The following is an 11,577-nucleotide window of genomic DNA, read 5'->3' as shown; positions in this document are numbered from 1 at the left end:
TTGGGATGATTCCCTTTTATATTTTTAAAAAGGTTACTATCCCTTTGGTACATAGCTGGACCTAAAATCGAGGCCAGAATGTCTTGGAATCAAGCCTTGGTATGTCAAAGATTCCTGGACACTGGTTGGGACTTTTTCAAGTAGTTGTTTAACTTCAGTGACAGTGAGCGATTGTGGCAATTTGGATTTTCCCCAAGTTGCCTTAACCGGATTTTTCTAATATTTCTCTAGCATTTTTCTCCCACCAATAAGCCTGCGAGCCTGAAACCAGGCTGGTTATAATGATAATTTAAAGAGTTAATTAATTATTCAAAGTGAGGATCATTATGGAAAATCTCTAATGTGTTGGCCTATTGTAAGAAGGTGGCTCATTCTGACACCTGAAGGTCCAGGTGTCATTTTATTGCATTTGCATAGCAGTAGGGCTTAGCTAAGTCACACATGTGGGAACCTTCTGCTCCCATAGCAAAAGAGTCGGTTGTCACAGACTTAAGCTGAATTCCCAAAGGACTTTGTCTCAGACTCAGAGTGGTTTCTCTTTCCACAGCACCAGCTGTAATTTAAAAGTCTGAACCAGTTTAGCTTTGGAATCTTAGTTATGGAACGTGAACCCATATTTGCAGAGTTTGTAAGTTGTGTCTTTATTAATTTTCATGAGTGAGGATCATAGGAAAATTTATTGTTCTACGGTATAAAACTGAGCTCTGTTCATTCATAAACCAGCCAGCAGTGTACAGCTGCACTTTGTTTCAATAGCATGCTTCTCAAAACCAGCTTTCATAAAAAGAGTAAAAATTTACTTGGTGGCACATGTTATATGTCAGTGCCCACTATACAGCGTAAACATTCTCTGTTACAATTCCTGCGTCATGCTATTGTGTATCTAGATACTGGACAGGCTCTGGGTGATAGAGAATGTAATGTCAGATCACAGGAGTGACTGTTGATACTGAACTGAAGTGAATAGCTTGCTCAGAAGGCCAAAAAAAAATGACAGAATCGAGGGAGTAATTACAACAGCTGTGTTTTGTTTTATTTGTACAGATCATTTGAAAACAACACTTGTTCATTGTAAAGATTTATTTACCACAACTGTACATATAAATCCTGACATAAACAATATTCACAAACTTTCAATATAAACAAAGAAAAGGTAAATACTGTAATCATAGCTGCCCTGGGAAAGGAAAATACGCTATTCATTTTTCAAGAACCAATCAAAAAACAATTGTTTCATTGCCTTAAATTAGAATTATTACAAATATTTCTCTAAATTCTTTCACTTAAAGTATTCCTTTCCCGCTTACATATCTCAATGCTCCATCTTGTAAACAGTTTAACCTTTGACTCATCATGAGAAAACCACAGGAAATCTGCTGATGTATAGAGACACTGTTGGCCTGGTGTGCATTTGGTTAGTCGCAAATTGGGTTTTTTTAGCTACTTATCTGCAAATAAATCTCTGTGTGATACTTAAACCTAATAGCAAAGACACAAGTGACATCCTTTGTGAAATTGACAAAGGTAAACTATCCCTCCTCGTCCTTCTCAACCCATCTGCAGCCTTTGATATGGGTGACCTTCCCATCCTCATCCAGCACCTCTTCACTGTACTCAAGCTGGTTGGGATTTCATCTGCTTTGTTCCATTTTTATATATCTAATCGTAGTCAGAGAATAACCTGCTTCTCTTCCTGCTGCCACACTGTTACCTTTGGTGTCCCCAAGGTTCCATCTTTGGCTCCCTCCTATTTTTTATTGACAGGCTGCCCTTGGCAACATTATCCATGAGCATCAGTTTCCACACGTACGTTGACAACAACTAGTTTTACCTCACCATCAATTTCTTCGACCCCTCCATTCTCTCAAAATTTTAAAAATTCTAATCCTTGTTTTTGGGTGCCAACAGATCCCCGCCCATCCCTTCCTCTGTAATCTCCTCCAGCCCTACGACTCTCTGAGATAGTTACGCTCCTCTGATTCTGGCCTCTTGAGAACCCCAATTTTAACCATTTCATTTGGTGGCTGGGCCTCTAGCTGTCAAGGCTCTGAGTCTGACTAAGATTCCATCCATAAACCTCTTCACCAATCTACCTCTCCTTCCTCCTTTAAGACAATCCTTAACCTCTTTGATCGAGCTTTTCATCATCTGCTATAACATCTCCTTACATGACTTGGTGTCAAATTTTGCTTTACAATACTCCTTTGAAGTGCCTTGGGATGTTTTATCATTCAAAGTGTTGTATAAATGCAAGTTGTTGTAGTCAATAGGCACCAATTTCACATTCTTAAAAGATTAACTTATTTTAAATTATCAAATAGGGAATATATGCATGAGCAAGTAGGAAGCAGGAATAAAAACCACCATAGTTCAAAAACTATGAAGGTGAAATTCAACTGATTTTCATATCAGACAAGAGCTTGCTTGTGTTATGAGAAGAGCTGGTAGAGTGCATTCCTCAACTGAGGCAAAGAGGACACAAGGTGCAGAGAGATAGTGGGCGTGTTTTCTTCTGTTCCTGTTGGAATGGGAAGCAATACATAACCATTAAATACGTCCTAATTTGACTAAATATTTGCCTGAGGCACCACTTACAAAGGTAATGAGTCCTAAATAGCACCAGAAACCATCTTTTTTAACCACACTGAAAAGAAAAAGAGGAATATACAAACATATGAATTAGGAGCAGGAGTAGGCTACTCGGCCCCTCGAGCCTGCTCCGCAATTCAATAAGATCATGGTTGATCTGATTTTAGCCTCAACCTGACATTCCTGCCTACCCCCAATCACCTTTTGCCCCTTGTTAATCAAGAATCTATTTGGCTCTGCCTTAAAAATATTCAAAGACTTCCACTGCCTTTGAGGAAGGGAGTTCCCTCTGAGAGAAAAAAATTCTCATCTCTATCTTAAGTGAGTGACCCCTTATTTTAAAGAGTGACCCTAGTTTTAGATTCTCCGACAAGAGGAAACATCCTCTCCACATCCACCCTGTCCCAACCCCTCAGGATCTTAAAGGTTTCAATCAAGTTACATCTTACTCTTCTAAATTCCAGTGGATACAAGCCTAACCTGTCTAACCTTTCCTCATAAGACAACCTGCCCATTCCTGGTATTAGTCTAGTAAACCTACTCTGAACTGCTTCTAATGCATTTACATCTTCCCTTAAATAAGGAGACCAGTGCTCTGCACAATACTCCAGATGTGGTCTCACCAGTGCCCTGTATATTATTCACAGTGCATGTGATTCCTTCAAAGAACTCCAATAAATTGATTGCACATGAATGGAGACGACCGGGGGAGAATTTTCTCCCTATCGGGGGGTGGTTGTGCGAGGGTGGGCACGGGCGGGCGCACAGCCGATTGGTGCCCCCGATTGGCTGGGCACCACCATTTTACGAGACCGGGCCAATTAAGGCCCACCCAGCGTGATGCACATCCAGAAGCGCTGAGCGCTCCCTGTGCAGGAGGGGCAGGGGGCGTTGCCTGAGTCGGGGAGTGCACTTTTTCGCACATGCGCACAAAAGAGCACAAAAATCTCCCGCACCGGGGAGCCTCAGAGATTACTTTCAGTTATAAAACATTGAATAAAGGTTAAAAAAAAATTTAAGGACATGTCCCCTCATGTGAAAGTGTCACATGAGCTGGGACAAGTCCATTAAATTTATTAAAAATTTTTCAAACACTTCAAAAACGTTCATGAAACCACTTCCCGCCTGGGCTTTTCACCTGCCCGCCAACCTTAAGGTTGGACGGGCAGCTTAGCTAATTGCTTTATTGGCTTTTTAAATGGCCCTAAGAGGCCTTTGACAGTTTGGTGGGCGCGCAGCCGACTCAGCTGCACGTTCGCCGAACTGAAAATCTAAGTGATGCACAATGCATGTCGGGACGCACGCCCGGCGTCACCGTGCGTCATTTTACGCTTCAGTGAGCGGGCCCCGCCACCACTCACCAAGCCGAAGATTCAACCTGGTGAATAAGACCTCCACTAGAATAAACACCAAATTCATAGCTTGAAAAGGATTTATTTTCTTATTTACCTCTTGACAAAAATAAAGATGTGTTTCTTTTAGAATAAACAGCTGTGGGAATATGTACTTTAATTCATATATTATACTATTCCTCTCTATGATGCCATTCAATTATATGAGTAACAGCATAGGAGACAATAAAGTTGTAAAATTGCGAATTTCAAATATTTGAAGACAATTAATAATCCTTTATATACTGAACATGGTGAAGGACAGTAGTCAACTGTGCAAGTATGTCTCAATAACACAATTGCCACAATTTTAACAAATGACACAATGACACCATTTTAGTATTCTTCCACCATTTCATTCTCCAAATATATAACATTTTACATGTGAAATAGAGCTTGCTCATCCCTCTCTCCCCTTTGCAGCTGCCATCCATCTCATAACATGGTGGTTTGTGCCATGCTTGTCAACTCTGTGTTAAGCATCGCCTGTTGTGGCTCAGGAGCTCCACTTTGGCATGCCATTCTCTGCTGCATTTATACAAACATACAAATTGCTGCAGAGTAAGACAGTGGGCTCAGAAGGTGTATGATTCACTGGCCTTTAATTACCTCTGGGCCCTCTTCTCAGTCAGCTGGGCATTTTGCTTCTGCTCATCTTTTCCAATGCCCTTCCAAAACAGTGAGCCTCTACAAGTCACGGTCATCAGCAACTGTCCCGCAGTTGGCCTGCCATATCTTGCTTGCAGATGTCCTTGTAGCAGAGGTGTGGACACCCAGGAGGTTGTGACCTAGTGGCCAATTCACGATCCAAAAAGTCTTTGGGTGTACAGCTGTCATCCATCTGATGAACGTGGCCAAGCCAGCACAGACGTTGTCGGCTTAGCAATGAGTGTTTGCTGATGGAATTAACACACTCCAGGACCTCTGAATTGGTGACTTTGTCCTGCCAAGAAATACTGAGGATATGCTGAGACAGTGATGGTGGAAACTGTTCAGCCTTTTCTACAGCCTAGCATATGTTGTCCAGGTCTCACCACTGTAGAGGAATGCACTGAAGAACAGGTTTGGTAGACTCACAGTTTGGTGTTCTCAGTCAGGCTGCTGTTGTTCCACACTGTTACTCAGCTTGGACAAAACAGCTATAGCTTTTGCAATATGTGTGTTGATTTCAGCATAAAGTGACAGATTGCTGGTGATTATGGAACTCAGATGTGTGAGCTATCAACAACCTCCAGCATCACATTGTCAATCCTCAGTATGGAATGTTAGCATAGAGCAACTCTCTACTGATGACTTGCCATACCTTTGCCTTGGATCTTAGACAAGCAAGACTGAACAGCTTTCCATCGGTGTATGCAGACACCCTTTGTAGATGATCTGAAGGCAAATAACAGCAGCAAAGGGAAGAATATACCAAAGAGTGTTGGTGCCAGAACATAACCCTGTGTGACCCCAGATCTCAAAGTATTCTGATATTGCCACATGATAACTGACCTTACCCATCATGTTGTCATGGAAAGAGGTGATCACATTGAGCAGCTTCAGTGGGCATCCAATTTTCTCCAGCAGCTTAAATAGACCACCTCTGCTCACATGGTCGAATGCCTTGGTGGGGTCGATGAGGGCAACACCTTCGTTCACAGCATTTCTTTTGCAGCTGCTAGACTGAGAAGATCATGTCAATTGTAGAATTTGCAGTTCTGAAGCCACACTGGGATTCAGGATAGTCGTGATCAGCCAAGACCTGCAGTCTGAGAAGGGCAACACGGGCATGGTTCTAGTTTCTGAGTGTTTGGAACTGCACTCATCCAGACAGGTGGAGAGTATTCCATCAGTCTCCTGGCTTGTAGATGGTAGACAGGCTTCAGAGAGTCAGCAGATTAGTTATTTGCCACAAAATTCCCAGTTTCTGACCTGCTCTTGTAGCCACCGTATTTATATGGCTGGTCCAGTGAGGATTCCGGCAATGCTAACATGCAGGATGCTGATCAGGGCTGTTAGTACTGTTGAATGTCAAGAGGACATGGTTAGATTCTCACTTGTTGGAGATTGTCATTGAGTGGCACTTAAATGCTGCAAATGTTATTTTGAATTATCAGCCCAAGCCTGGATGTTTCCCAGATCTTGCTACAGGGAGGCACAGATTGCTTTAGTTTCTGAGGAATTGTGACTTGCACTGAACACTGAAATCATCAGCAAACATCCCTACTTCTGACATTATGTTGCAGATGATAGTTGGGTCTTGGACACTACCCTGAGGAACTTCTGCAGCAATCTCCTGGGGCTGAGATGCTTGGCCTCCAACAACCACAGCCATCTTCTTTTATGCTAGCTATGACTCCAACCAGTTGTTACAATCAGTACTTGGGCAAGGTCCCCCAATTTATTATGATCCCAGACGAGATACCCCAAATTGTTAAGTTGCTGAATGGGACCCCAAATTGTTATGCTCCTGGGTGAGGAGGAATAAGCTGGCTCCCCTTCTTTATTCAACCCCCTCAGTTGGTCACAACAAGGCTAATTTAAAAAGGATCCCTTCCATCATGGATACCTTTTCCCAGTGCAAATGTATTTACGTATTAGAAGGCGCCAATTTAACCAGGCTTTCTTGAGTCAAAGAGTGAGTTTATTAGTTACTAAAACCCAAGAAAAAAAATAATAAAAATACAACACACAGATCAGAATTAAGAAATTGAGTCCAAAAAAAGTTTTAAAAGATATACAAATCAGTCTTTGGCTTGTCCATGAGGAGTAGATGGCAAAACGTTGCAGCCGTTAAGTTGAATAATTCCATAGAGCTGACTTTGGCAATTGTGCAGTTGGTTTGGAAATAGTTAGTTCTGCAGGTTAGCTAAGGGAGCTGCCCTGTTTCCTTTTTGACAGTGGCTTTGCTGATTTGCCTCCAGTCACAGAGAGAGAGGAGAGACAGCCTTTTACTTGCAAGCTTCAGGGATATCTAATTAATGTTCTTCTGCTTGGACCTTCATAGCACACACTAGCAAACGAGATCTAGAACACACAGATCAGGTTTGCAGCTGGCTTTTTAACCCCTTTTCTTGTGTATTCCTGGAAGGAAAAAAAAGTCTTTCACCCAGAATCAGCTTTCTTTCAACTCAGACCATTTCCACATTTTGAGATAAAACTCAACAGGAGATGGTTTCTGCTGAGATATGGTAATCAGATCTCTTTGTCTCTGCAACCACAGGAGAATAATGTTCAGTCTTTTGCATTGCATATCTTCCTTTCAAGTGTCTCTCTGAAGTAGGCCTTGACACCTTTTTTAGGTATGATGTTCCAAGATCTCTCTGGAATAGTCAGTTAAATATAATCCACATCGGAATTTTCCAGTAAGTGGTTACTTTACATTCTCAGCCAGCTTTTGCTTGTGGGTCTTTTTAAAAAAACAGGCATCTTACTTAAAAATGTTCAATATGTCTTTAAGTAATTCGGGGCTGTGATCCGCTATCATGACACAGTGGAGTATTTTCCTCATGATACCCATTTTCTTCAGTTTTGCTAGGGTGCCTTAATGCCACATTCATTCAAATGGTGCCTTGATGTCAAGGGCAGCCATCCTCACCTCCCCTCTTGATCCTAGTTCTTTTTCAATTTTTGGACCAAGGTTATAATGAGGTCAGGAGCCGACTGGCCCTGGTGAAACCCAAACTGGTGATACAGCTATATATAGGTATATAGGCGCTGCTTGATATCATGACTAACCACACCTCCCAACACTTTGTTGATGATTGACAAAGTTTAATTCTATTTAGGTTCCATCCGATTAATTTTCCTTCCTGGATTCATTATTGTTTACATTACTTGACATTATTCCCAAAATTTCCTCACCACCTGTCCTCTCTGCTTGTGGTTTCTTCACTGTTGACTCTATTGGGCCCAACAAGTCCACCATGTTATAAGAACAGAAAATGATGGAAATACTCAGCAGATCAAATAGCATCAATGGAGAGAGAGAAACAGAGTTAATTTTTCAAGTCAATTACCTTTCATCAGAACAGCCCATCATGGTGTTCACCATCCATGTCAGCAAACAACCCTACTCATATTTATTGTTCTCATAGCTTTTCATTCCACCTTCCTTCAACCACTAGCCTATATAACCTATTTCTAAGTGTTGACATTGCCTTTGCTTCAATTCTGTTAATTGCATTCCACCGCCTCAGAATCCTTTGCCTACAAAAGTGTCTCCTGCTCTTTATTCTGTATCTCGTATTTTTAAAACAATATTCATTCATGGGATGAGTGTCACTGATGAGGCCAGCATTTATTTCCCATCTCTAATTGCCCTTGTGAAGGTGGTGGTGAGCCACCTTTTTGAACCACTGCAGCCCATCTGGTGTAGGTACACCCACAGTGCTGTTAGGAAAGGAGTTCCAGGATTTTGATCCAGCAACAGTGGGGCAATGGTGATATAGTTTGCATATTTAATCTTATATTTAGGTTCCCTCAGTTTAGACCCCTCAATCACAGGAAACAGCTCTTTCTATTTATCCTGTCACATAACTATAAATACAATTATCAAATCGTCTCAATCTTCTTTTTTCTAATAAAAATACCCCCAGTCTTTCATATTGCTCTTTATATTTGTACATCCTCATCCTAGTGAGATTGCATTGTATGTTCTTTTGCCCAACATTGAAATCCATCTGCTTTTTTGCCCATTCCATCATCTATTCTCTTGTCACTTCCTTTGGTGTTCAGACTTATTTACTATGGTCTCCTATTTTAGCATTGTCTGCAAATTTGTACATAACTTGCTTTAGTTCTATGTTCTAATGTTTACACTTAACACAGAAAAAATCTCAAAACAGAATCCTGTGGGACTTTGTTACCTACTTTAAACTGATCTGAGAAACTGTTCATAAACCCTATTCCCATGCTTCCTCCCTTATGACCAGTTTTTAAATCCAATTTGACACCCTACCCCTAATTCCATATTCTATGCCCTTCAAGAATAGCCTCCTGTACCTACTCAAAAGCTTTCTGAAAGTGTATGTACACCAGATCCACTGCATTCTCCCCATCAAGGAAGTTGATGGCCAAGTCGCCCTGCCCCTCCACAAGCTGCACTACACTGGTAGCTTGCCAAGAGAATTGGCATTTAAATAGATGAAGGACATGAATTTTCTGTACTTACCTTCTGGATACCCAATAAACATGCTAGACAATATTAAAGCTCGTCCATTCAAGTGTAAATGAATTTTTAACAGCATGATAAATCTTAATTACTGCCAAACACCTCACTGGAACTGAAAATTTACTTTTATCAGATTGCAGTCAAAGAAATTAAATATCAGGTGCTGCTTATAATGGAGGGCCAATCCAATAACTTCATTAATTTCTACCCTTACATGTCTCTGTAAGGATTCTTCAATCTAATTGGTTAGGAGGCATGCATTTGCTTGTCTTATTCACACAGGTCCCAGATCCCCTGTAGAGGACACCACACCAGTTGTAGTGCAAAAGCCCACAAAATATCTGTGTGCAAGTGTAAGTACGTTGAATGGCAAGCATCGCTTGTTCGCCACTAACTGCAAAATATGGACCAATACATTTATTTTCTACTCCAGCCAAATTTCTGTTAATGCCATTAAATATAGCCTAGTAATTCACTGAGGCTGTTTTGCAGGTACCAAATGAATACCCTTTGTCTCTGATCCAAAGACAGATGTCCAAGGATCACAAGAAATTGGTGCTTAATTGGGCCTCATGTGAATGACATTGGTGAATTGGTGTCATTTGTTGCGCCTCCACTGGTAAGATGCCTACTGAATACATTAATTTTGGGATGCCTGCCTGCTCTAACCTCACCCTCTGATCTTTCTGCTTCCCTGTGGATGGTCACCATTCCCCCTTTACCACTGCTGGCTCCCTATCTTTCAACAACAATTTGATCTAGTGCCTTTAATGGAGCAAAATGTCCCAAGATACCTCACAGGACTATAATCATACAAGAATTGATACCAAAGAAGGAAATATTATGACAGTTGATCAATAGCTTGTCCAAAGAGGTAGATTTTAAGGACCTTAAATGAGGAGACTTGCTTAGATAGTGAATTCCATGGGTGGACTAGATGATTGAAGGAAAAGCTGCCATTGGTGGGGTAAATGAAGTGGGACAGCTGTACAAGGGGCTAGCGGAGAAATGCAGAGTTCTCAAAAGAGCTGTAGGTTTCAGAGAAATGGAGGGGTGAAGCCATGGAGTGGATTCACTCCAAGGACTGGGAGCTAACAGTTCAGTGAACACAGAGATAATGAGTGAATGCCAGGTAGGATATGGGCAGCAGAGTTTTGGCTGAGCTCAAACTTATGAAGAGTGGAAGATGAGAGGCTGACCTGGAAAGCAATGAAATAGCCATGGAGTCCTTGCTCTAGAAGCCTCTCCCCACTCCTAATGTGTCAGATTGTTTTTAATTCCCTCACAATTTCTTATAGCTTAAGCGCAGGTAACCTCAGTTGGAAATACCCACCAGATGTGTTTGTCTAAATTGACACCTGCTATTCAAAAGCTGCAGTACCTACATATCACTGCCCTTGGTGTGCTGCTATTCTTACTATAAATATTAGCTATTATAGTTCAGATTGCATTCTTATCTACTTAAATTTCAATTGAATTACACCACTCCCTTGTTCCCCTCTACACTGAATTCCCATTCCAGCCTAATTCCCATTATAAAAATCTTGTTTTCACTATTCCTATCTCACTCCATTATCAGGTCATTCCAAGATGTGCTCTCCACTGCTGGTTCACTTTTCCATTACTGCTCTCAAATACTGGTAATGACCTTCACAGGTTCCGCCTTCTAGGCCTGCTGATCACTGCTAGTTTCCTTCTCAGCAGCTCCCATCCTGACTATTTGGGCCCTCATCCATTAGTCCTATCACTCCATTGATGTTCTCCCTCCTGACCGTTCTTTCCCACTACTTGGCCTTTGCTTTGCTTGTGCTCTCTATCACTAATCTCATCCTTATCGCCAGGCAGTGATATGTGGGTACTGCAGCACGTAGGGCTTTTGAGCAGCAGGTGTCAATTTAGACAAACACATCTTGGGGAAGTATTTCCAACTGAGGTTACCTGAGCTTAAGATATAAGGAATTGTGAGGGAGTTAAAGACGATCTGGAGTGGGAGAGGTTTCTGGAGCAAGGGCTCCTTGCCTATCTCATTGGTCTCCTGGTTAGCCTCTCATCTTCCACTCTTCATAAATCTGAGCTCAGTCATGCCATGTCCTACCTGGCATTCACAGAATCACAGAATCTTTACACTGCAGAAGGAGGCCATTTAGCCCATCGAGTTTGCACTGGCTCTCTGAAAGAGCATTCCATCTAGTCCCATGCCCTTTCCTTATTCCCGTAACTTTACACATTATTTTTTTTCAGGTACCATCCAATTCCCTTTGAATACCTTGATTGAACCTGCCTCCACCACCCTTTCAGGAAGTTTATTCCAGACTCCAACCACCCTCTGGGTGAAAAAACTTTTCCTCACCACATTTACTCCTTTTACCAATTATTTTGAATCTGTGCCCTCTAGTTCTTGATGCTCTCTTGAGTGGCAACAGTTTCTCACTATTTACCCTG

The 11,577-nt window shown here is 41.6% G+C and overlaps 1 long non-coding RNA gene across 1 annotated transcript in view; it reads right to left on the bottom strand.

The window, feature by feature from the left end:
• Positions 1-1,007: 1,007 nt before the first annotated feature.
• LOC121278690 overlaps positions 1,008-11,577 on the bottom strand; it is a 36,675-nt gene continuing 26,105 nt past the window's right edge. The window contains exon 3 of the long non-coding RNA XR_005943261.1: positions 1,008-2,518. This is a non-coding gene — a long non-coding RNA (uncharacterized LOC121278690). The remainder of the gene's footprint in view (positions 2,519-11,577) is intronic.

The sequence above is a fragment of the Carcharodon carcharias genome, chromosome 6 (assembly GCF_017639515.1).
Source record: "Carcharodon carcharias isolate sCarCar2 chromosome 6, sCarCar2.pri, whole genome shotgun sequence".
Lineage (NCBI taxonomy): Eukaryota > Metazoa > Chordata > Chondrichthyes > Lamniformes > Lamnidae > Carcharodon > Carcharodon carcharias.
The sequence above is the reverse complement of the archived record's forward strand: the minus strand, read 5'-3'. Positions and strand labels throughout refer to the sequence as shown.